Source organism: Pleurodeles waltl, chromosome 2_1 (genome assembly GCF_031143425.1).
Source record: "Pleurodeles waltl isolate 20211129_DDA chromosome 2_1, aPleWal1.hap1.20221129, whole genome shotgun sequence".
NCBI lineage: Eukaryota > Metazoa > Chordata > Amphibia > Caudata > Salamandridae > Pleurodeles > Pleurodeles waltl.
In genome coordinates this window covers 95,411,835-95,437,221 of record NC_090438.1, presented here as the reverse complement: position 1 = coordinate 95,437,221, position 25,387 = coordinate 95,411,835, and the positions used below count along the sequence as shown (strand labels likewise).

The 25,387-nt window shown below is 47.8% G+C and overlaps 1 pseudogene; it reads right to left on the bottom strand.

The window, feature by feature from the left end:
• The window catches only part of LOC138259387 (nicotinamide N-methyltransferase pseudogene), a 115,246-nt pseudogene extending 100,492 nt beyond the window's left edge, over nt 1-14,754 (bottom strand).
• Nucleotides 14,755-25,387: the final 10,633 nt, after the last annotated feature.

Here is a 25,387-nt window from a genome sequence, read left to right as displayed (position 1 = left end):
CACAGTGGACAATTCAAACTACACCCACCTGACACACATACACACACCACACCCACATAATCACAACAATATAAAACACACACCAACATTACCCACAACCCTTTCAATGAAAAAAAAAGCCCAAGCACAGAGAGATAAGCAAACAGTACACACCCAACAGAGGCACAGAATACCGTCACTCATACACCATCCACGCACATTACAGTATACAACCCAACACATCACCACACACATCACCTCACTCATATCACTCACAGCACATCCATGGCACCTCAAAGGCACCCCAGGTTTTCTGAGGAGGAGCTAAGGGTCATGGTGGAGGAAATCATCCGGGTAGAGCCACAGTTATTCGGATCACAGGTGCAGCAGACATCCATTGCAAGGGAGATGGAGCTATGGCGGAGAATTGTGGACTGGATCAATGCCATGGGACAGCATCCAAGAACCAGGGATGAAATCAGGAAGAGGTGGAACGACCTACGGGGGAAGGTGCATTCTGTGGTTTCAAGACACCAGATTGCTGTACAGAGGACTGGCGGTGGACCCCCACCTCCTCCCCCACAACTAACAACATGGGAGGAGCAAGTCTTGGCGATCATGCATCCTGAGGGTCTCGCAGGAGTAGCAGGAGGACTCTGGTAAGTCAAATCTTTACTACTATATCCCCCACCCTACCTGCATGCCATCACATTTCTCCACCCGTACCCTCACTCCCATCACTCCATCACCTCACATCTACCCCACCATCACAACCCACACATCCCAATACCAAGCCCTGCATGCAACAACAATGCATGGACACCCATCACCACAGCATGCCCAGTAGAGAGACTCACCCAGCCCACACAATCAGCAATCACACAAGGCCAATGCGACAGGGAAACCACTATTATATAAGGGAAACACACCCATTGCACAAGATGGCATTTGCATCCCAACAGGACCCCTACCCAATGTCACCGGAGAGGAGGTGCCAGCTACATCCAGTCCCCCCACAGAAGAGGCCCACAGTGATGACAGCAGCTCTGCACGTCTGGATCACGATGACCAACCTGGCCCATCAGGGACATCTGGACAGTTGGTTACCCTGCCACAGTCCCAACCCACCACAGAGCCGCCCCCATCAGAAAACACCAGCACAGCACCCACCCAGCGGGCCCATGCCACTGTCCCCAGGACACGTCAATCAGCAGTGTGTCCACCACTACAGGGACTCCAGGCAACCTCACAAACACAGGACGATCAGGGACCTAGGGTCAGTGGCAGTGGGCACACGGTTCAAGGGACAGAAGCACAGGACAACAGGGAAACTGGGAGGACTGCTGTGCGACAGGGGGAGGACAGGCCAAGGGAACCGACCCTCCACGATGCACTTTCAAACATCATGGGAGCATACCACCATTCCCAGGAGACCATGGGCACAGTACTGGCCAAGTTGCAGGAGACCCAGCGGCTGCAGGAGTGACAGTACGTGGAGGTCAGTGAGGACCTCACAAAAATCTACACCATCCTGGTCACCATAGCAGGGGTGCTGGCAGACATGGGCAAGACCATGAGGGAATCAGTGGCACAACAAAAGGCCCCTGACACTAGCCAAACCGATGGGCGCTAGTGGACAGGAGGCCCCGCTACAGGACCAACAGGCCACCAGCACTCCACCACCTGCAGAAGGAGTACCACCCCGCAAACGGTCCAGGCAGAAGCCATAGAACATTGCCAAGACCCCGCCAGGAAATAGGACTCTCCTGATTGTCACCCTTCTGTCCCACTATGTCATCCTGTCCACCTTCAACTGCTGTTACTCCCCTTCCTATGCCCCATTGGACAATGCACCTGTGATACCAAGAGACTGGACTCTACCATGGACCTTCCTCTACCATCACCCTGGCCCCTTGCACGTACCCCCATACTATTTAGCACCAAAAATAAACACCATTGAAATATAAACCATACTGGAGTCAGTGTAATGATTCGAAAGATGTATTCTTACAACATTCTCAAAGCATTGCAATGTCCATGTTCATTGAATAATAGCAATGTATGACAGTTGGTGGGCAGCAGTACACATAGCAGAAGCCAGAATGGGGTACACAGATCTGAGAAAAGGAAACCCAAAGGGAACAGTCAGTGGCCATACACAAAGGGTAAGAGTCTGCCATGTACAATGTCCTAAAGTATACTGAAATGTGAAGAGGAGTTACAGTCTCTTACCTGTGTGTCACTGGAAGTACTGCTGTATAATGTTTGTTCTGTTGTCCACATCTTCATCTGCCTCCTCTTCCTCACTGTCCACAGGCGCCACCGCTGCCACAAGACCATCTCCAGGCTCATCCTCCAGCGGGAAAGGCACCTGGCATCTCAATGCCAAATTGTGCAATATACAGCATGCCACGATGATCTGGCACACCTTCTTGGGTGAGTAGTACAGGGATCCACCTGTCAGATGGAGGCACCAGAACCTGGCCTTCGGGAGACTGAAGGTCCTTTCAATAATCCTCCTTGTTCGCCCATGTGCCTCATTGTAACGTTCCTCTGCTCTTGTCCTGGGATTCCTCCCTGGGGTCAGTAGCCATGACAGGTTGGGGTAACCAGAGTCACCTGTAAATATCGAGGGACAATTGTGAGACACACACTAAGCCTTAGGGACAACCCCATACCCAGACACCTACATATACTGTGTGGGGACCTTGGGCTCACCTATTAGCCACACCCAGTGCCTCTGGATTTGGCCCATCACATAAGGGATGCTGCTATTCCTCAAGATATAGGTGTCATGCTCAGAGCCAGGATATTTGACATTCACATGGGAGATGTACTGGTCTGCCAAACGCACCATCTGCACATTCATCAAATGATAGCTTTTTCTATTCCTGTACACCTGTTCATTTCTGCGGGGGTGGACAAATGCCACATGTGTACCATCAATGGCACTAATGATGTTGGGGTTCTGTCTCAAGGCATAGAAGTCAGCTTTCACTGTGGCCAAATCCTCCACCTGGGGGAACATGATGTAGCTGCGCGTGTGTTTCAGCAGGGCAGACAACACTCTGGTCAACACGTTAGAGAACATTGGCTGAGACATCCCTGATGCCATGGCCACTGTACTTTGAAAGGAGCCACTTGCAGGGAAATGTAGCACTGACAGGGCCTGCACTAGAGGGGGGATTCCTGTGGGCTGGCGGATAGTTGACATCAGGTCGGGCTCCAATTGGGAACACAGTTCTTGGATTGTGGCACAATCAAATCTGTATGTGATTATAATGTGTCTGTCCTCCATTGTTGACAGATCCACCAGGGGTCTGTATACCAGAGGATGCCGCCATCCCACATGCTGCCTGAGCAGTCGTAGCCTATGAAGTACAACGGTGAGCAGAAGCTCATTTACCACATAGATAGCACAACTGTGTTTGCATTAATGTCACAGAAGCAGTGTGTGTGTAATCTAGAGTCAGTATATGTGCCAATATGTACTGTGGCGCAGTTAGGTGCCATGCCATGTGCCCCCCTGAATTGGCATCTGCATGACCTGTGAGGGGGGACAAGGGGAAATTAGGTAACTGCGATGGCGTTGGGCAGCATCGCGGTAGGCGTTTAGAGCGCAACTCCGCATTGGTTATCATTGGGTCCTATGGGTTCCAGGAGCCAATGGCGATGTACGCCGGTGGTGACGGTACGCACCGCCGCAGACGTCACCGCCATTTTCTACCTATTCACTCACTTGCTACCTGACCATCAGCAGGAGAGGACCTACTCGGCAAGTGCTGCTGTGACCTGAGTCTGGAAGCGACAATGGCTAGAGTGTCAGGGGAAACGGCCCCTGCCTTCACTGTGGAGGAGTTGGAGAAACTGTTGGATGGGGTCCTCCCCCAGTACACGTTACTCTACAGTCCTCCAGACAAACAGGTGAGTACAAGGTGAGCATGATGCGTGGGCAATGCCTGTTTGGAGTGGTGTGGATGTAAGCCACATGTTGGGGGGTGCTAAGGCATCCTGGCCTGCATGCTGTGTGAGAGGTGGTCAGTTCCTGTGCGTCAGGGTATGGGAGGGAACTGGTGGGCAATGAGTATGACGGTCCGGACGGGTGAGTAATTACATTTTCCGCTGTCTTATCCCTCTAGGTCAGCGCCCACCAGAAGAAGGGTATTTGGCGTGCTATCGTCAGGGAGGTGCAGACCCTGGGGGTCTATTACAGGCAGAGCACCCACTGCTGCAAGAGATGGGAGGACCTGCGCTGCTGGACCAAGCAGACAGCAGAGGCCCAGCTGGGTCTGGCCTCCCAATTTGGAAGGGGTGCCCGTCGCACCATGACCCCCGCTGATGTTCCGCATCCTGGCGGTGGCATATCCAGAGTTGGATGGGCGCTTGAGGGCATCACAGCAGCCACAAGGGGGTGAGTACAGATTCTGAATCCTGACTTTGCGCGCTTTAGGAACTAGTTGGGTGGGGGATGTGGACTGTGGGTGACCCTAGCCCAGGGCGATCATGCCAGGGTAGGTCCCTTGTTTGCAGGCTCTGAAGCACCCCTACCCCAATGGTACGAGTGGCCAACTACTACTGGGTAGGGTCCTGTGGGTGTCAGGTATGCAGGTGCTGGTGTTCGGCATTGTACCCCATGGGCTTGTGACTACCTTAATGACTGGTTGGGCATGGCCTAGTGCATTGGGCAGCTCAGTGTGTGTTGTGTACGCCAACAGTAGTGGTGTTTCTGGCATTGTCCATGTGTATCCTCTGTCTATCCCCCCCTTCTTGTTTTGTCACCCTGTCCTTGTGTGCATTAGCATCATCTGGCAGAGGAGCAGAGCACCAGTGACGGAGGGAGCTGCATCCCACATGGCCCATGAGGGTGAATCCACTGAGGGTGAAGGCACCAGTGAGATGGTGGGCGAGGGGAGCTCCATGACGGGGACACTACAGACAGCGACTCCTCCTCCAATAGAAGCTCCCTGGCGGTGGCGGACACCTCTGTGCCCACCCCAACAACAGGTACAGCTGACACCCCCCCTACCAGCACCGCCCTCCCAGCAGCCCCTCAGCGTGTTTCCCATGCCCGCTCACCCAGGAGGGTGGGCATCTCCTTCACCCCAGGCACCTCAGGCCCTGCCCCGGACAGCCCTGCTGCCCTCAGTGAGGAGGCTATTGACCTCCTGAGATCCCTCACTGTTGGGCAGTCAGCCATTCAGAAGGCCATCCAGGGAGTCGAGAGGCATTTGCAACAAACATATGCATACCTGGAGGGCATTCACTCTGGCGTGGATGCCCACCAGAGAAGATTTTAGGCTCTGGCCTCAGCACTGATGGCAGCCATTGTCCCTGTGTCCAGCCTCCCCCCTCCAACTTCCACTACCCAGACCCGATCCCCTCTACCTCAGCCTATCCCAAGCACACCTTCAGACCAACATGCACACACATCAACACACAAAAGTGGCTCAGGAAAACATAAGCACCACACATCGTCACACAGGCACTCACACAAGCACCATACCCATGCACACATACCAACATCCACTTCCTCCACCGTGTTCCCCTCCTTCTCTTCGTCCACCTCCCTCCCAGTAGCATCTCCACTCACACCTGCATGCACTACATCATCAGCCACTGCCTCCATCACCAGCACGCCCATAACAACACACTCCTCACGAGCAATCATTACCCCCACAACCATGCAAACGTCCCCTGTATCCTCTCCCAGTGTGTCTGTGAAAGTACACAAACGCAGGCACACACCCACTCAACAGCCATCCACATCACAACAGCCTTCAGCCCATGCACCTTCACCCAAACTCAGCAGACGTACACCTCCTACAACCACTACCTCTTCCTCCACTCCCACACCCCCTCCATCTTCCCATCCCAGTGTGTCAAAAAAACTTTCCTGGCTAACGTTGACCTCTTCCCTACACCTCCCCCCGCCATCCTTCCCCTAGGGCCAGGATGCCTAGATCCCAGGCCAGCAACTCAGCCACAAAAACTGCATCCGCTGTGGGCACTGCAAGTCCGAGAGGATCGAAGGGGGCACCCGTCAAGGCTGCCAGTGTGCCACCTACCGATGCTAAGGACCACCCAATTTCGCCTGGCATGCAGCAGGGAAAAGACGCACCACCCACCCAGCAAGGCCTCATCCAGAACCAAAGAGGACAGTGCCAAGGTCCCAGCAGCGACTACCAAGGTGGGGAAGGGACACAAAAACAAGGGAAAGTCACCTCAGGGCACGGAGCCTTCTGTTGAGGGACTGGTGACCACCATTTCTCCTGACAGGCCAGCGACCTGTACCTCGGTATGCACCGCTACAACGACCGCCATCTGCACCGTCACCTGCACCACTCCCTGCACTGCCACTGCCACAACAACAGTCGCCAACATCCTCCCCAGTGTTCAGCCGTCCGAGGCTGCTGGAGACGGCCTGGTGTCTCCCTCCACTACTGCAGACGCCTGCACCACGGGCAGCACCGGCAACCTGTCTGCCGCCACAGCCACCGCCACCTGCACCACCATATGAACTGCCACGTGCCCAGCCAGTGCCACTACATCAGACATCAGTAGAAACGCCAGTGGGCAGCCGTCCGAGGCTGCAGGAGATGTCCTGGACCCTGCACACACCACATGAGGCACCACCACCAGCACTACCAGCAGTTTGCAGCCTAAGTCGCCGCAGGATGGAGTGTGTCTCTGCCTCCATGGAGTATCATGCTACCTGTTCCCTGCACATCCTGTGCCTCAGACAGCCAGGTGAGGGAATGGGAACTGCCCCACCCCAGGTGCAACATCTCTGGGCACAAGGCCCCCTACAGAACCAGTGGAGGGATGCATCCTCTCACCCACTCCTTGGCAGGATGAAGCACACTGGGCACAAACCCTTCTCCTGAGCCAGTGGAGAGATGCATCCACTCACCCACCTCTTGACAGGATGAAACACACTGGGCACAAAGCCCCCTCCAGAACCAGTGGAGAACTGCATCCACTCACCCACTCCTTGGCAGGATGAAGCACACTGGGCACAAAGCCACCTCCAGAACCAGTGGAGAAGCCATCCACTTGAAAGACTGTGGCTTTGCACTCCCCAGGACCAAGCAGTGGGCAAACCACCCACTTGAGAGACTGTGGCTTTGCATTCCCCAGGACCAGGCAGTGGGCAAACCACCCTCTTGAGAGACTGTGGCTTTACACTCCCCAGGACCAAGCAGTGGGCATGTTGCTCCCTCGAGGAGCAGTGGCGTAGTACCATCTTCCGGCTGAGGTGCCCCGCCTCCCCTTCACCCTGAGGTGCCTGTGTGTTTTCGACCTGATGCCCCTGCAGTGTTCTTTCCGTTTTGAGGCAGGAGTCAAGTGTGGGCTTGGCCCATGATGATTTGGCCCACTGGTCCACGGACATTTACAAGGGACAGTGTACACCCTTCTGTACATAATGTAATTATTTGTATATACTGATTTCTTTGAATTCATTTGCTATATCTGCATGTTCCAAAATATCACTGATTGAAATCAATTCCTTTTGTCCTTGCGTTCTTTCAGGGGGTAACGGGGTGTATCTGTAATGTTGTTGGATGTGTTAGTGTGTATGGTGGTGTGGGTGAGGGTGGGGGTGGGGGTGTTGCATGTTTGTGTCACTCTCTTTTTCCTCCCCCCTCCCCTGTGCGGTAGGTGCGGTACTCCGTTGTCGCCTTCTTTCTATTTCCTGATATATTAGTAGATACACCAACATGGGGAGGACCTGCAGCTCGGGCACCATGGTGTCCTGGTTCTTCGTTGTGTGTCGAAAGGTGAGTAGTTCTCCTTCAGTGTACTGTTTCCGCCGTGCTTTTGATGTAGTTGGTACTGCCCCGGAAAAGGTGGCAGATTGGCCTGTCATATTACAGTGGGTGGTACATTGTCTTCCGCCTGTCTGTTTAGCGGTGACCACCGCGGTGTTTGTTGCTACCGCCCTGGCGGTCGGAGTCTTAAAGTGGCTGTCTATGTTGGCAGTTTCCGCTGTGGTCGTGATCCCATTTTTTTTACCGCCGGCCTGTTGGCGGTGTTACCGCCACTTTACCACCGACCGCCAGGGTTGTAATGAGGGCCATTATGCCGAAACAGCAAGTGTAAAACTTATTATTGGACTTTGGTTTGGCTAAGCACAGAAGCAACATGCATGGAGAATGAGCGTCCCCTCCACTTCAAGCAGTTCTGTTGTACACTTATGTTCAGCTGGGTTGTGGAGTGAGCTCAAGGGTGCAACTTGTCTATGATGATTTACTGTCTGATTTGAAGTGAAATTCTAACAGCATGGTGTCTGAGATAACCAAATTTTTCCCGACCCAACTCGATCTTCGCCCCATGGACTATGTCCAGAGACTGTGGGCTTTCCTATTAAGTGATATTGCCTTTTTGGCAAGTAGCTATGGCAGGCTAACACATTTACCATTATATTTACATGCCTAGGGTATGGACATAAGCCCCTGTAGGTAGGTGGTTAGGGTTATGCAAGTTCCTTTTCTCGGTCCATTTGATAATCGGGTTGGGGACGACACCCAGTATATTTGTAACACCAGACAGGGCCATGTCATGTGGCAAAAGAAGGTGTCTGCTTCACTGCACCTGGGACATGCATGCTGTGTTTGGGAGAATATGCTGTTTAACTATGGTTTGGGTCAGGTATTTGTGATATATTTGTAGTTATATTGTTATTTTTTTCAAACGTGCTTTCACTGAAAACACTGCTTTCTGTGATATACATAACAGAATTGGAACTTAAATGTTGTATTTCTTGAGATTTTGCAGTACCTCCAGTCTCTTTCTTATTATAAGATCTGCACCAATGTTGCATTCACGCTTAACTCTCAGCCCTCCTCCCCCCCAGGACGTCAAGCTGTGGGTCCCTGTAAGAAAGTGAATTATTAATTGGGATGGATGAAAAGTCCACCACAAGTAATAGAGCCACTAACCTGTTAGGTTCGGACAGTTTCAGTAATTTAAACCTATCCTCAACCCCTGGTAGTTATGGCACAGAGCAGACAAGTTTAACTTAAAGAAAATGTGCAAAGCATTTAGAAGCACCAAAACAGTTAAAAAGTCAATAACACAACACAATAAAAATCCCACTCCAATTTAGAAACATAAAGTAAAACGTAATAAATAAAATGACAGCAAAACTCTAATATTGGGAACTCTATATATATCCATTTTTAAAGAGTAAGTGAAAATCGCATCAAAACCCACTAAGTGCCAATGATATTGTATCAAAATGGTAGACTCGCAAGAAGATATGATTTCAGGTTGACCACGATGGAATGCAGGTTGGCTCAAACAAGTAGGTTCATCCCTGTTGGAGGTTTTACCTTGGGACTTAGGGCCTGTTTTAGATATTGGCAGACAAGTTACTTTGTCACAATGGTGATGGTTATCCCTTCCCCCAAAATCTAAATGCTATAAAATATAATGGGATTTAGATTTCAGCAGATGGGATATTCCTCAACTTTGTGATAGGGTAACTCGCCCGCCAATATTTAAATCAGGCCCTTAATCTCAGAAATGAAAATTGAAATCCTCTACCAGGGCAAAGTTGCAGGCTGTATCTGAGGCAAGGGTCAGCTGAAGCTGTTGGTTTTGGTGGTGTAAGAAATCTGCCTTTTCTGCATGCTCACTCACTTTTTCCCCTTCTTCTGGGCCATATTGGTGCTAGTCTTAGGACTCTGTGCATTTTACCATTTCTAGCCTAGCTCACCCTTTTAAACATAATTAAGTTGCCTTATTCCTAATTGGCACATTTAACTTGTCTGTAATCCTCTAATATATACTATAGAAAGTGCATCCAAGACCTGGGAGTACAATACCACATGTAAACTACAGCGCTTATTATGCCATCCATTCCAGTGGCAGTGGAAACAAGGCTAGAGGCCTAGCCTTTGTAGCTTGACTACCGAAGTGTAAGATCTGCAGTGCTTATTAAAACAACCCATATTTGACAGGTGAAAATCTCCCTTTTAAGTATTAGTAAGTGGCGCCTTTGTAAGCCCTGTAGCCAATTAGGTAGCGAATTGTATTATACAATGGAGCACATAGAAAACTATTATTACCCTCTCCATACAGAGACAAGGACCAAAGAGCTATTTTCTCTGTGGCAGGCCTACCTGTCCTATGTAGAAAACCAGAGTGCAGATTAACCTATCAGTACTTCTAGATCCGGAAAAGGAGGAGCTAAAAACATAATTAAACCGCTATTTTAATATAAGAATATCTTTATTGTTCAGTTAATTAAAACCTTCAATTAAAACATGTTAAAAAAACGTACACTCATCACGTTGTTAAAAAAAGCCACAGTAAAAAAGCAACTTGCCATGCCCCCACCAGCGGATGTCCTTACTTTTGTTCCATGAAAGTGTCTAGTGCGTGTCGAGCTACAGTAAGAGGATGAAATTAGGATGGGGAACAACAGCTAACTGTAAAGTTGTCGAGCCCTTGTCCCTGTCAACAACGTTTATCTTCGACTGTTCTTACTTTTGTTGCATGAGAGTGCCCGGTGTGTGATACCGCAACGGTAAGAGCGTAAGTATGGACAGGGTGCAAACAACTAACAGTAAATTACTGCACTCGTAATATCAGAGGCGAACTAGGTAAAGTGCTGATTGCAATTGCAGATGCCTCAATAAATAGTTAAAGTTGAACAAAATGGTATGAGTACGTTTAGGGATAAAGGATGCAAAAGTAGGCCGATTACTTTTGCAGACTGCATGGTAGATGGGTGAAGATGAGCGAAGTGCAGTCAGGGCATTAGCGAAAAAAATGTATGCCCTGTCAGTAGAGCAAAGTGCAGTCAGTGCATTAACAATACAGTAAAGTGCTAATTGTTTTTACAGGTTACAAGATAAATGGACACAGATAAGCAAAGTGCAATCCGCGTCTTAGCAAAAATAGGTTTAATCCTGTCACTGTAGGACTTGCTTAAGCCAGTCTTCTTCCTGCAGTGACATACATTTTAAGAATTTCCTACAGAGCTCCAGATCCTCTCAGTGTAAGAAGGCTATTACTTCCAATTGGCGCGTGCAGATTCCATTCTGCAGGAAGTGATGTTTCTGAATTCTCTTTCACTCTGCCTTCAATGCTGGGCAAATACAGCCAATGTGGCAGATGTCTTTGTTTGCATATTGGCATAGGTGGCATGTGGTCAACGTGGTTTGTCACAGCCAAGCAGGGGAGTTGCATAATGTGGTAAAGCAGCCCACCCAATAGTTTGGCAGCTTGAGCTTTGTTCATAATCCAATCAGTGCACCTAACTATGGCTGTATTGTGAGGAGGTCATATGAGCCTATTGTAATCCATGCATGCGATCTTTTTGACAGTAATACTATATCAGTAAGGGAGGAAAACATCTTGGCTGCTGAATTGATGGCTCTGTTGAAAGCGTCTTGAGTGAGAAATAGGGGGCAGAGCAGCTCGGCTTGGAATGTTGTTAAAGCTAGAGTCATATAATCATGTGCCTTGGTGTTATTGGAATCAACTATAGCGCTCAACACAGTGCTGCTTAGTGTACCTCTCAACTCGTTTTTGAATTTATAGAACCAAAGTTGTTAAAAATCCAATTCAATGATGGAGTTACATTTTAATAAATATTAAGGAAAAGTACATTTTAGAAAGCTATGTTTTTCCTGTCTGAAGTTCCTAGGGGTTAATTTACATTAACTCTTCTGCAACTCCTGACCTGTACTTAGCTTGAGAATAGATGTGAAAGAGATGTGAAATGCCCCCAGGAGCAAACAAAAAGCTGACCTGAGTAGGCAGAGTTGACTCCTCCAAATGAAACAGTCTGTTGAGCCAGATGTAACACGTGTTGTGCACTTGAAAGGGAGATAGCATGATGCCAAGACAATTCTTGTGTATCCCCTGCATGGTTGCTAAAGGACACTACTTTATTCCTATCAGACTTCTGTCACTCCATTTGTTGCAGGTACAGTACCTGCTGCAAACTGGATTGTAGTGTTAGATGTGGGAAGACAATTTTTCCCATGATGCTCTCACCCACACCCTTGGCCCTCAGAGCCCACGTTTAGTGTGGCCATGGACGTTTGTCATCTTGAAATTTTCCTGACATATGTTATTTTGGATCTATTTGCAGGAAGGCAAACAGAAACTAACGAAAAGTGCATATGGTTGGCCAGAGCACTTTAACCACATTGGTTATGGAGCGCCCACGAGTCACCCCCACCCAGTAGCTGGTGCCAGGCATAAATGTGGCAACTCGAGGCACCCATTTCAGAACACATTTTGGATCTGCAGAAAATCAGAAGAGGACTGGAACTGCTGTCTGTGACCTGAGAGGAGCCCTGAAAGATTGGGCCTGCTCCCTGTTGTGCCCAGAAAAAAAGAAATGGACTCATAATGTCAGTTTGTTGATCTCTTGTGTGATGACAGAGCAACAGTAAGCTGCAAGAGGCCTTTTCCTGGAGTGCCCCGGTGACCAGTAGCTATTGGACCATGCTGGTAGCCTCTGCTGGAAGGAGTACTGGTCCATATAAGGGTTGCAGTTAAGGTCCTGGGATCCAAAGCAGTGACCAGAGGAACTGCACCAAAAACCCTGAAAAGGTGGGAATTATGTGACAGTCAGAAGGTGAAATATTTGACCAGGAAAAACCTAGTTTGTGTTTTTGAATGGTGCTCCATCACCTATATGCCCACCCTGAGGTGTGGCCAGGGAAAAGAGCTGTCTTCCTCCTCTATGGACGCTCAAAACTGGGTTTGGAGGCAGCCTGGCTTTGGAACAAAACTTTGCCTTCTTCAGGTCTCACCTTACATTTACTTGCAAAAGGCCAAGACCTTTCCAAATTAATTAAGTTCCTGGGTCCATCCTAACTATACCTCCTGCAAGGGGAAGGGAAATACCTCCCCACACCCAGGACATCTTCTATGCTTTATGAGCAGTTTCAGATCTTGCTTAAGTCAAGCACTGGCTGGGTTGGTTCTGGAGAATTAATGTAAATTAGCCTACTGGAGTTTCAGGAAGGGAAAATGTAACTTTCTTAAAGGTACTTTTTATAATATTTATTAAAAATCCAGCATCACCATTGACTCTGGCTTTAACTAAATATTAAAAATACTGGTTGCATCAATTTTCTAGCTGTTTCCAAACCAGAGTAAAGTTTTGTATCTGTACTCTAGTTTCCCCATAGGGTAGCCAGAGCCTTCTACAGTGAAAATTGTGTTGGGGGCTTGTCACTATGTGGACATGGCAATATAAAGTTTTTCAACGTCTTATCTTTAAATACCATGCACCCTACCATATGGGCTATCAGGATGACATAGGGCTGACTTGTTAATTTCAAAGGAAGCTTTTTACTCTGTCATAAGAGTTATTTTGACAGTTCATGCTTTAGGTTTAAAATGAAGTAGGCAGGTTACAATGGTAAACCTGAAACAGTGTTCCCTTTGGCATAGTAGTGGAGGGTACAATACGAGTTGCAGTCCAAAAGTAATGTTCAACTTTTCTTGTCTTGGGTATAGTACTTGCATCATATACTATGGCTGCATAGGAGAGTTAATTATACCCATCAGGGTTAAGCCAAAAGTCTATATCTGTTTCGGGTGAGAGCACCTCAGTGGGCACTGCAGTGTAGTCCACTATGCAGTGGTGGTGTCAACTCTATGCCAGGGTTAGCTGCAGTACTTGATATGGCTCAGGCTTTTCAGTTGATGTGCCCTGAATCCTTTCAGCCATCTTACACATGGTGCTGTGCATCAGGAACTGCCCAATAGGAATCACAGACTGCTACCTGAGTTCAGTGAATGCACTGAGGGTCCCAAATTATACAGTTGGACCACAAGACTTATTCCGACTCTGGACCAAGCCTGCCAGTTATATGCGTGTCTTATTCAATTCAGTTTGTGGATGCACCATATAGGTAACTCTGGGGAGTATCCTATCATCGTTCCATTCTCTGATGATATGATTGGTTACTTTCAAAATTATTTGAACAGATTTATGTGGAATTTTCTGTCTACGTTAATATTTCGTTACATGGGTATTTCCCAATTCTGTCTGTATGTAGGTAAGTTCTGAGCCACCCATCTGGTTCACCCAAACAAACTGCTACCCACTGGAGTTGGGTTCCTAGATAGTAGCACTTGGGCACCACAAGGCCGTACTCTCTGATCGGCAGTTAGAGTTTCTCCGGGGCAGCCCTTCATCTGACTGAACCTCATAGCAATTTGACAAAGATGATGTTCAAACAGGAAAAAATTGCCTCTCTCACTCACATCATCGGTTTGTTAGGAAAGAGTTATAGCAGTCGCTGCATGAGAACCATTTTAGTAGGTGACACTCTGCCCATCACTGTCAGGGGTAGCCTCATCCAAAACCTCACCCTAGGAAAAGTTAGTTATTTGCTCAAATTAACTGCAAATGCAAAATTCTGGTGTTTGTATATATTGATACCCAAGTACTTGAACGAATAGTGCTGAAGTGGGAGTTCCAGTAGATGTCCACCCAATCATTTTTCCGTACAGGTGCGAAAATACATGATTTTGATTTATTCAATATAAAGTGGGCACTTTACTGAAGTCATCCTGTATAACACTGGGGTGGGACTGTTGTCACTTCAATGACTAAAAGCTAAACACAATTGGTATGCATTGAAAATACATTTCTGATGGATACAACTACCTGTGGATTACTCACCTTATGAATTCTCCCAATGCGCCAGCATTCAACTGAAATTTTCTTCCCAGATCTTCATGTCGATGAGGACGTCGCAATTGCATGGCTCCGAAAGCAACTCCATCTGCCGTCATCATGGCAATAAGAAGTCCTCGCGGGCGTGCCGATGTCAGTTCCCTTTTTTCCGCGCCTTCGACGCTAGTAGTTTTTCCTGGCTGTTGAACAGATACCGTTTCAAAGGTGTCTTGTTGTACTAGTTACAATGTCTCCGCCAAAGAAATCCGGTTTTAAGCCTTGTCATGAGTGCGGGGCTCGAATGCCACTCACAGATCCTCATGCAGACTGCCTGTGGTGCCTAAGTTCGGACCACGATGTGAAGGGGTGCGTGTCCTGCCAGAGGAGGAACCCGAAGGCCTTAAAAGAAAGAGAGGCTAAGCTCTTCTTAGCAAAAGCTAAGAGGGGACACAAGGGTCATCAATATCTAAGGGGAGGGACTCTTCTCCTCACAAGTCCTTGAGATCTCATAAGAAGTGGTTGTGGCACGATTCTCGATGCCGTTCTTCCAGAGATCGGTCTCGGTCCCCTCTGAGCCACCTCTGTACGACGCAGGAGGTCAGTCCAACGATCACTCCCCAGCCTCAGAGTCCACAGGCTTCTCCGGTGCTGTCACTGATTGAGGTCGTTGAGTGCCCGGTGAGTCATCCGACTCACTTTTTACCTGTGTTGGTGCAGGAGCCGGTGGCGCAAGTTTCAGATCTGATGCAAGCGCCTCAAGATGGGCAGAGGTTTCCTGCCTTCCTGTCTCCGGGAGTGGACCCAGCGGCTTTCCTTAATGCTATGTTTAGCATTTTCATCACGGCATGGCCCCTGCTGGTGCACGAGTCCATTAGTGTTCTCTTTGGGTTCGCCAGCGCCATACAAACAGACTCTGTTTGTACCCTTCTATCCGGCTGAGAGTGCTGGTTTGGCGCCAATGACGTCATCGCCTCAGATGATGTTACTGTCGGTGCCGATGGAGTTGATGCCGGTGCCAGATGGATCCTGGTTGGGACGCAGTGTATCTACACCATCTCCTCCACCACGTCCATCTGCCTTGAAACTGGCATCGTTGACGTCAGCTAACTCTCTGTCGACGCAGAGATTGGAGGCCAGATTGAGATCAAGGAAGAGAGCCTTGAGGCTCTTGGAGGAGCAGGAATATCAGCAACAGCTGTTGGAGGAAGGAGAGATTCCTGAGCCTATGCGGGAGTTTCAGGGTCTGGACTCTGCAAGTAGACTGGATACCTCCCCTGAGTGGGATCTTTCATCCCTTTGTGAATTCTCAGAGGAGGCAGCATCCTATCACATTGTTATAAGGAAGGCTGCTGAATTCTTGGACCTTCCATTATCAGCATCGGAAGTGAAGACTAACATCTTGACAGAGGTGCTGCATCCTTCCTCTACTTCTGCGGATCCCCTACTCCCTTTTAATGATGCCCATTTTAGACATTTGGAGAAAACCTGTCACAACTCCAGCGGTTTACAGGGCTGTGGCTAGGAGGTACAGGGTTGCTCCTAGGGATCCTCAATTTTTATCTCAACATCCGACTCCTGAGAGCTTGGCGGTTCAAGATTCTTGTTCTGCCCGATATGCACCTGGTTCATTTCCTGGTACTCCATCGGACAGGGAGTCTAAGAGAATGGAGCAAGCATCCAAGAAAAGTTTCTCCTCGTGTAGTGTGGCCCTGAAATAGGTCAATGCTACCTGTGTGCTGGGGAGGTATGTTCATGCCCTGATGGACAGGGCAAGAGCTGTGGTGCTGAGCTTGCCTCATGATGTGCAGGGGCAGTTTGATGAGCTCCTTTTGGACATTCGAGTGGCGGCCAAACAGATTATCCAGTCAGGTCTGGATACCGTGGATTCAGTGGCCAGGGCAATGGGCACTTCGATGGCGACCAGGGGGCATACGTGGCTTAGGTCTTCTGGCTTTTCCACGGACGTTCAAACAACTTTGTTGGACCTTCCGTTTGATGGCGAAAAGTTGTTTGGGTCCAAGGCTGACTCTGCTTTGGAACGTTTTAGTGACAGCAGGGCTTCTGCAAGATCCTTGGGGCTACAGGCTTCAGCATCCACACCCTTTAGATCCTTTTGGAGATTTAGGGGATTTGGCCGTGGATCCCCTTTTTGTGGAAGGCCACAGTCCAATACTCAACAACCTGCTAACCCTCTCTACAGATGTTTTAGAGGCGGGGAGGGTTAGCACACGTGGAGCCGCCCAGGAACATCAGCCCTAGTTTTCTATCCATCTAGGATCATGCTTCTCCAGTGGGGGGCAGGATATTTCGTTTTCTCCACGAGTGGGAGCTAGTCACATCAGACTCTTGGGTACTAAAAATTGTGGGGAAAGGTTATGTCCCTCCTTTTGGGGAATTTCCCCCTTCTATCCCTCCCCGTCATTCCATTTGTTCTGAAGATCATCTCCTGTTGCTTCAGCAGGAGGTGCAAGTCCTTTTGTTAAAGGGTGCAGTGGAGTTGGGTCCAAAGTGGGAAAGGGGTCAGGGATGCTATTCGAGATATTTCCTGATTCACAAGAATGATGGTCGATTGAGGCCTATCCTGGACCTGAGGATTTTGAATTGGTTCCTCAAACAGGAGAAATTCAAAATGCTGACTCTAGCACAGGTACTTCTGGCGTTGAACAAGGAAGACTGGATGGTGTCTGTCGACTTGCAGGATGCTTATTTTCATATCCCCATTCTGAATCGTGGTAGGGTCACAACACTACCAGTTTGCGGTCCTTCCTTTTGGTCTTACTTCCGCACCTTGGGCCTTCATGAAAGTGATGGCGGTGGTTGCAGCGGACCTCAGAAGGAAGGAAATATCTGTATTCCCTTACCTGGACGATTGGCTAATAAAAGCTAAGTCCCCAGAGCTTGTGCTGCATCACTTGCAAATGACAACACGGTTGTTGTTCAACCTGGGCTTAATGGTACACGTGCCCAAGTCTCACCTGAAGCCCTCTCAGCGCCTCCTGTTCATAGGGGCAGTACTGGATACCACATTGAATCAGGCCTATCCTCCTCCTCAATTGATTCAGGACATTCAGGCGTTGATTCCAATGTTTCAAAATGGAGCGTTTGTTCCAGTCCTCAAGGTCCTATGTCTGCTCGGTCTGTTCACTTCTTGCATTTTGTTGGTCACTCATGCACATTGGCACATGAGTGATCTCCAAAGGTGCCTCTGCAAGCAGTGGTTTCAACACAAAGGGGATCTCCAAGAGTTGATAATGATCTCCAGAGACGCTGCAGCGGATCTACGTTGGTGGGCTGTGAACGGCAACCTTTCCCAAAGAAGGCCATTTAGTCTACCACTGCCGGTGGCCACGGTCATAACAGATGCTTCCACTCTAGGGTGGGGAGCTCATCTGGAGGACCCGGAGATCAAAGGTCATTGGTCTCCAGTGGAACAGATGTTTTACATCAATCTGTTAGAATTACGTGCAATACGTCTGGCTCTCAAGGCCTTCCTCCGGTCCCTTTGCGGTCAGACAGTTCAAGTCTTGACGGACAACACTATTGCGATGTGGTATATCAACAAGCAGGGAGGAGTAGGGTCGTACCTTCTCTGCAGGAAGGCTCTGCGGCTCTGGTCCTGGGCACAGGACCATCGAATTTGCATAGTAGCAAACCATATGGCCAGGGTTCTCAGCGTACGTGCGGACAGTCTCAGTCTGCATTTCTCGGCCAATCACAAGTGGCGCCTCCATCCAGACCTGGTTCTTCACATCTTCCAGATGTGGGGTTTTCCACAGATAGACTTTTTTGCCACTCGGGAGAATGTACACTGCCCGTCGTTCTGCAGCCTCCAGTATCCAGTGCAAGGAGCATTGGGGGACACATTTCAGATATCTTGGTGCGACCAGTTACTTTACGCGATTCCGTCTATACCCTTTATTCCTCGGGTTCTGAGGAAGATTCGTCAAGATCGGGCCCAAGTCATTACAGTAGTTCCAGATTGGCCAAGAAGGGTGTGGTACTCAGACCTTCTCCAACTCTCACTGTGCCCTCCGCTACGTCTCCCTCACAGGGTAGACCTCCTCTCGCAGTCGCAGGGGCAGGTTTCACACCCCCAACTCCAGCGCCTGCACCTACCTGCCTGGAGATTGAACTTCCCTCCAGAAGTGGTGGATGTTATCTTATTGGCCAGGCAACACTCCACCAAAACTGTCTATGTCAACAGATGGGCAAAATTTGTTACTTGGTGTGGAGAGAGGCAAATTGATCCCTTAAAGGCCCATTTGTTTGATGTTCTGCTTTTTGCCCTTACCTTGGCACAGAAGGGTTGTGCAGTTGCGACTGTGAGGGGTTATTTATCGGCGCTATCGGCCTTTCTGTGCCTTCCTGATCAGCCTTCCTTATTTAAGTCTCCTATAGTTGTTAGGTTTTTGAGAGGCCTGACTAGCAAGTTTCCTCCCACTCCGTTTCTCATGCCTCAGTGGGATTTGAATTTGGTTCTTACTTTTTTAATGGGCTCACCGTTTGAGCCTATGCATTCTTGCCCACTGAGATTTTTAGTTTTGAAAATGTTTTTTCTCACAGCCATCACGTCTGCTAAGTGTGTGAGTTAGCTCCAGGCTCTTAGTGTGAAACCTCCTTTTACCTCCTTTCATGCTGACAAGGTGGTGCTGAGAACCAGGGCGACTTTCCTTCCCAAGGTTGTCACTCCTTTACATATGGGGCAATCTATAACGCTGCCTTCCTTTTACCCTCCTCCCCATCCTTCAAAGGAGGAGGAAAGACTTAGGGCCAGATGTACGAAAAAAGCAATTTGCGACTTGCAAATTGCGAGTCCCTGCGACTCGCAATTTGCAACTCGCAAATTGCTATGCAGTACGGTGTCTCAGACACCGACTGCAACTCGCAATGGGGTCGCAATGACCCACCTCATGAATATTCATGAGGTGGGTCGCAAATTGCGGCCCCATTGCGAGTATAGGCACTCGCTAACATGGAGGCCTGCTGACGTCAGCAGGCCTCCATGTTAGCGACCTGCTTGTCAATAAAGCAGGTTTTATTTTTTTTAAAGTGTAGCCCGTTTTCCCTAAGGGAAAACGAGCTGCACTTTAAAAAAATCCGAAACCTTTAGTTTCGGTTTTTCAGGGCAGGGAGTGGTCCCTTGGACCACTCCCTGCCCTGAAAAATTAATATCTGGTCCAGTCACAAAGGGGAAGGGGTCCCATAGGGACCCCTTCCCGTTTGCGACTGGGTTACCATCCACTTCAAGTGGATGGTAACTGCGAGTCCATTTGCGGCCGCTTTCGCGGCCGCAAATGGAATTGCATACCAGTGCGAGTCGCTAATAGGAAGGGAACACCCCTTCCTATTAGCGAGTCTGAAATGCATTTTGCGAGTCGGATCCGACTCGCAAAATGCATTTCTGCATAGCAAACCCACGTTTGCGAGTCGCAAACGGCGATTTTCGCCGTTTGCGACTCGCAAACGGGTTGCTACATCTGGCCCTTAATCGCCTAGATCCAAGAAGGGCTTTGAGATTTTACATTGAAAGGACAAAAGACTTTCGTATTGATGATCAACCCTTCGTTGGATATATGGATAAGATGAAGGGCAAAGCTGTCCACAAGAGAACCCTTTCCAGATGGGTCATTCTTTGCATAAAGATTTGTTATTCACTGGCAAAGAAAGTTCCTCCTGAGGGTATTAGGGCCCATTCCACCAGGGCTAAGTCTGCCACTTCGGCCTTGGCTAGAGGTGTGACAGTTGTGGATATTTGTAAGGCAGCAACTTGGACTTTCCTCCACACTTTCGTGAAGCATTATTGTTTGGATTCGGAAGTTAGGAGGGACGGCCATTTTGCACGTTCTGTGTTGCAGGATTTCTTGGTGTGACCGGCCAGGCACCCACCTCCGAGTGTGGTACTGATTTGGGATTCTATCCGTAAGGTGAGGAATCCACAGGTAGTTGTATCCATCAGAAGAACAAGTTACTTACGTTCGGTAACGCTTTTTCTGGTAGATACAGTAGCTACCTGTGGATGCCTCACGGTCCCACCCACCTTTCCGTTGCCTGTCTGGTCATACCAAGACTTCTTTTATTATATATGTATATAAGTTTTGGGTGTTTTTATATAAACAAATATTGTGGTTTATATTTTTGTTTGGATTGGTATATATATTGTTCTTGTGAAGTCGTTTTTCAACTGTTCGCCTCGAAGGCACATAAAAAATGGTGAAACTGACATCAGCACGCCGGCGAGCACTTCTTATTGCCACAATAACGTCAGACGGAGTCGCGTGTGGAGCCGTGCAAATGTGACGTCCTACTCGATGTGAAGAGCTGGGAAGAAAGTTTCCATCAAATGCTGCCGCAATGGGAGAGTTCATAAAGTGAGGAATCCACAGGTAGCTACTGTATCCACCAGAAAAAGCATTACCAAAGTTAAGTAACTAGTTTGTTTAGGGGTTCTAACATCCATGTTAAGGGTGCCTATCTGTTTCCTCATGTAACTGGGAAAAACCTGCATGGCTAAAGCAAAAACTCACTGGGACAGAGGGTACCCTGCTTAGTGGCCCTGTAGATTTGCCAGTCTTCTGATATTACCTTCCCGACTTCACTCATTCTTTTGGGTAAGTGTGTAATAGTTTCATCCAAAACCTGATTTCCACCCCAAATACCCTGGACACTAATACCTTGAACAGATATTCTCAAATGAATGATTTATCTGTATCCATATAAATATTAGCTGGCCCATTTTTGCATTATCCAATACATGGAAGAGACTGAGTATATTCAGAGAAATGCTTCTTCCTGGGTTGAACCTGTTCTATTCTAGGTGAATTAGATATAGCAGGAACTTTTGGATCTTGTTTGTTAGTGCCTTCCCTAATATCGTGCAATCAAGGTTTAAAATTGATAAAGGACTGTACCTTTCATCGCCAGTCCACTTTGCGAAGCAACAAAATAATTTGCTCCCATGTTGTCGATAGCAGAGTAACCTCACTTTTAGCTATGAGACACAGTTCTAACTGCCACTTTGCCGGTTGGGGATGGCATGTTCTGTAGCATTTTGCTTGAAGTCCATTACTCTCAGGTGTTTTAACCACCATCAGCTGCTTCAGTGCCTCACCTCTTTTTTCTAATGAGAAAGGGCTTTCCAATTCTATGTCTTGTTCTGTGCCAGTTTCTGAACATTAACTGCATGTATGTAAGCCTCCAGAGTCATGCTACATTCTACATGCTTCTGACTGTCAGTCATATAGTTGCGTATAATAGTCTGCCATTACCTAATTTATGTCTGTCTGCGCATGCAACGAATGACCATCCTTTTGTCTCATTGCTAATATGGGGCTTTGTTGTGCATCTGATCTGGCTAACTTAGTTAGCAGCCAACCTGCTATATCCCCTAGTATATATATCCTTAAGTGTGCGTCCCTTTTACATCAGTTCTTGTTTCTTGTGTACGGAGTCTATGGCTTCACCCTTCAACTGACCAAGCTCAGTTGATACTATTGAGTTGTCTGCACTCTTTATGTGGTTTTAATTTAAATCCCCTTGACATAAATCTTCAAGGCTTCCCACTCTCTAAAGGCATCCCCTGAGAAGCCCTAATTGGTCCAGAAATAATTGTCTATTTCATCAGCCACAGTGCCACTGTGTACCACATCTTCAAGTACCTATAACACCAGCCATCAGCTTGGGATCTTTATAAATATGATGTACCATAGCAGAAATCTCATTAGTGGGTTGTTGTCAGAACATGCACTGTGCTCTATGATTTTGTACTCGCAGGTATGTGATTGCATACACATAACTATACAAGTGTGCAGGTCATGAATTGGGGATTAGTGCGAGTACTCATAATAGAAGGATTTATATGGCCCTCCATATGTCCAGTAAGTCCTAGTTGTTTAACTAGGTAGACTATTTCTCAGGCGGTCTTAAAGCAGCAGCATGTAGTAAACAATGTGTGATCTGTCAACATGTATGCCAATAACACAAATAAAGCCACTGCCAATCAACAGGGGCTCCTGTAGTTCCTTCGGCAGCGGTCCACTGAGTAACTGATTGCAAGAAATCTGACTGCTGGCATTAGGGACATATACAGTCAATAGGTAAAGCATCCTACTCTCATGTTATCCAGAGACATTAAGGTAGTGCCCCTCTAGGTCTATCTGTTGGTCCACCACACTGAAGAGAACCTTTGGACAGATCCATATCAAGACTCCCCTGGCATATCCGAATTATGATGAATGAAATACCAGACCTCTGCATTTGCTTTGCAGTTTCTTCCCCTCTGACTCAGTCCTGTAGTAGGGTGAGGCAGACACCTCCCCTCTTCAGTAGGCATTAGTTGCATTAGTTGGTGTCTCTTTGCAACATGTCCTAGATGTAGAACATTTCAAGCCAGGTAATATTATAGTATGCAGGCACTGATGTGTCAAAGGGCTTCTCTAACCCATGGCCTCCCCCTTGCTGAGTAATGCCCTGTGTAGCTGAGACTGACATCTTCACACAGTTGCATCCTTGCTGTGTCTCATCCAGACTTGTGTCATCCATCTTACAGTTCCTTTCTTCTGCAACTCTAGAAATTAAAACTGCAACATCCCCAACTGTAAATCCCTACCCTGGACCGAGCATTGAACTGCTTCCTACCCAAATAAGAAAAGAAACCCTCTCTTTTGGTCCTTAGTGCCTATAACAGAGTGATAATGTTTCCAAAATACATGGCATTTTGTGTCTGCATGCTGTGGCCTTGGTCCAAATTAATTGAGTGCTGTACGTACCTGAACCCCTCTAAGGAGGAGCTTCCATTTCTCAACCTTCATTAATAATGTGTGGCACACCTGTACAGAATTATCCAGTTCAGATGTTCAACAAGAAACACCTTCAACAAAGAGCTACAAGTAAAAGCCCCTCAAATTTAACTCAAATTCAACAACTGCTTCTGGGCAAAACTCCCTCATAATATCAAGGATAAACACTAGAGAACATTTTGGAGAACAGTAAATAATCTGGAAAGAGGACCACATACTGCAAACAGTGTCAACATCTATGAGCCAGTTTGGGTACTTTACTACTCATTATACTTCATCACCCGACAAAGGTATTGCCTTGAAGAAAGTTAAATCACCATCTTTGGGCTCCTCCAGTGTGGATCGGCATGAACAAGGCAACATAATCTACGTTACAAGACAGCTAGAAAAACTGATCCGAAGAAGTACAACAGAGGAAGCACCTAAACCAAATGGACTGCCGCAAGCCTATTTCAAAACCAACTCAGAAGTTTGGCTGGAACATTAAGCTCCAACATTTAATTACAGTTTGGCCAAAGATTGTATACCCAACTTGTGGCGAGGAGTGATCCATCACACAATAAACAAAGGAGGCTGCGAATCTGGCCTGGCGAACTATAGTTTAAGGCTGTGAGGCAAAATTTTATGTATGGTTCCTACTTCAAGATAGGTGGAGGAGCGGCACCTAATCCCCTACAAAAAACAGGCTTTTGTCCTGGTATGGGAGCATTATCAAACCTGTCTGTCCTAATCATGATTCTGAACAGAGCATTCAGATCTAAAACTACCTTGAATTATTGTTTTGTGGATCTAAAGGGCCCTTTTGATTGTTTTGACCACGCAAAGCTTTGGCAAAAGCTTGCCAAATGGGGATTGCCAAGAAATTTGATGAAAGCAATCCAACTTTTAGAAACTGATACATGGGTGTGGGTAAAAATTGGCAGTGGAGCGTCCCACACAACATTAATTCAACTACTGACCTAAAACAGGGCTGTGTCCTGCACCTCTTTAATATCCACAGATCTTCTTTTAGAGCAGGATAAAATCACACATGAGCTTAAATTAGGCGGAAAATCCATGGCAAGCATAGTTTATGCAGAAAACGTTTTTTTTATTGAGTAGATAGACCTGAAGTCAGTCTGCAAAGACTTTTGCAGAAACTAAGGGCCTCATTTACGAGGATTCTTGATGCACTGCCCTGAGTCACAAGAAAATGTCAGCACTATGGTGCAAGGGTGTCTGCGTTGCAGAGATTATTGTTTTTGTGCAGGAAGGTATCCCTTCCTGCACAAAAACAATCACAAGAGCTGTTTTCCTCTTTCTATGTGTGCTGCACAATGCAGTACCCATAGAAAAAGGAAAACTGAGGATAAAGATATTTCTCCTTGTTGTGCCTCCCTTACGCCTCCCCTGGGGATGTGTATGCCTTTCACGCATTTCCAGGTTTACGAAACCTCGTAAATCTGGGAATGTGTCAAATGCTATGGGTGTTAAGTGGGAACACCCTCCATAACGTCCATGGCACGCCTCCCTATCGCAGGGAGGCAACACAGAGACTTGCACCGCATTGTCTTAGTCCATATTTACATGGCCATGAAAAGCCATGCAGGCAGGATGTCTTTATGTGGCCTTGTATGTATGGCCCTGCTGCATGCGCCGACGGAACATCACTAAGGCCCAATAACTTGGGCCCCTTATATTTAAATAATATTAAATTATCCCAGGAGCAAGACTACAAACATCTAGGACGGGAAACATCCTTTATGCCGACTTTTTTATAACGAAGTCTTGGTTAACGAAAGCGGAACAACGCTTTCTTTAACCACGACTTCGTTGTTTTTGTGCCTTAACCCTACGCATGTCCTGAACAACGAACATGCATGGTTAAGGTACAAACAAGGGAGTCGGCTGGGGAGGACGACGCAGATGAGGCGACGACTCAGGTAAGTGGGGGGTTTTAGGTTTTGGGGAGGGGGTG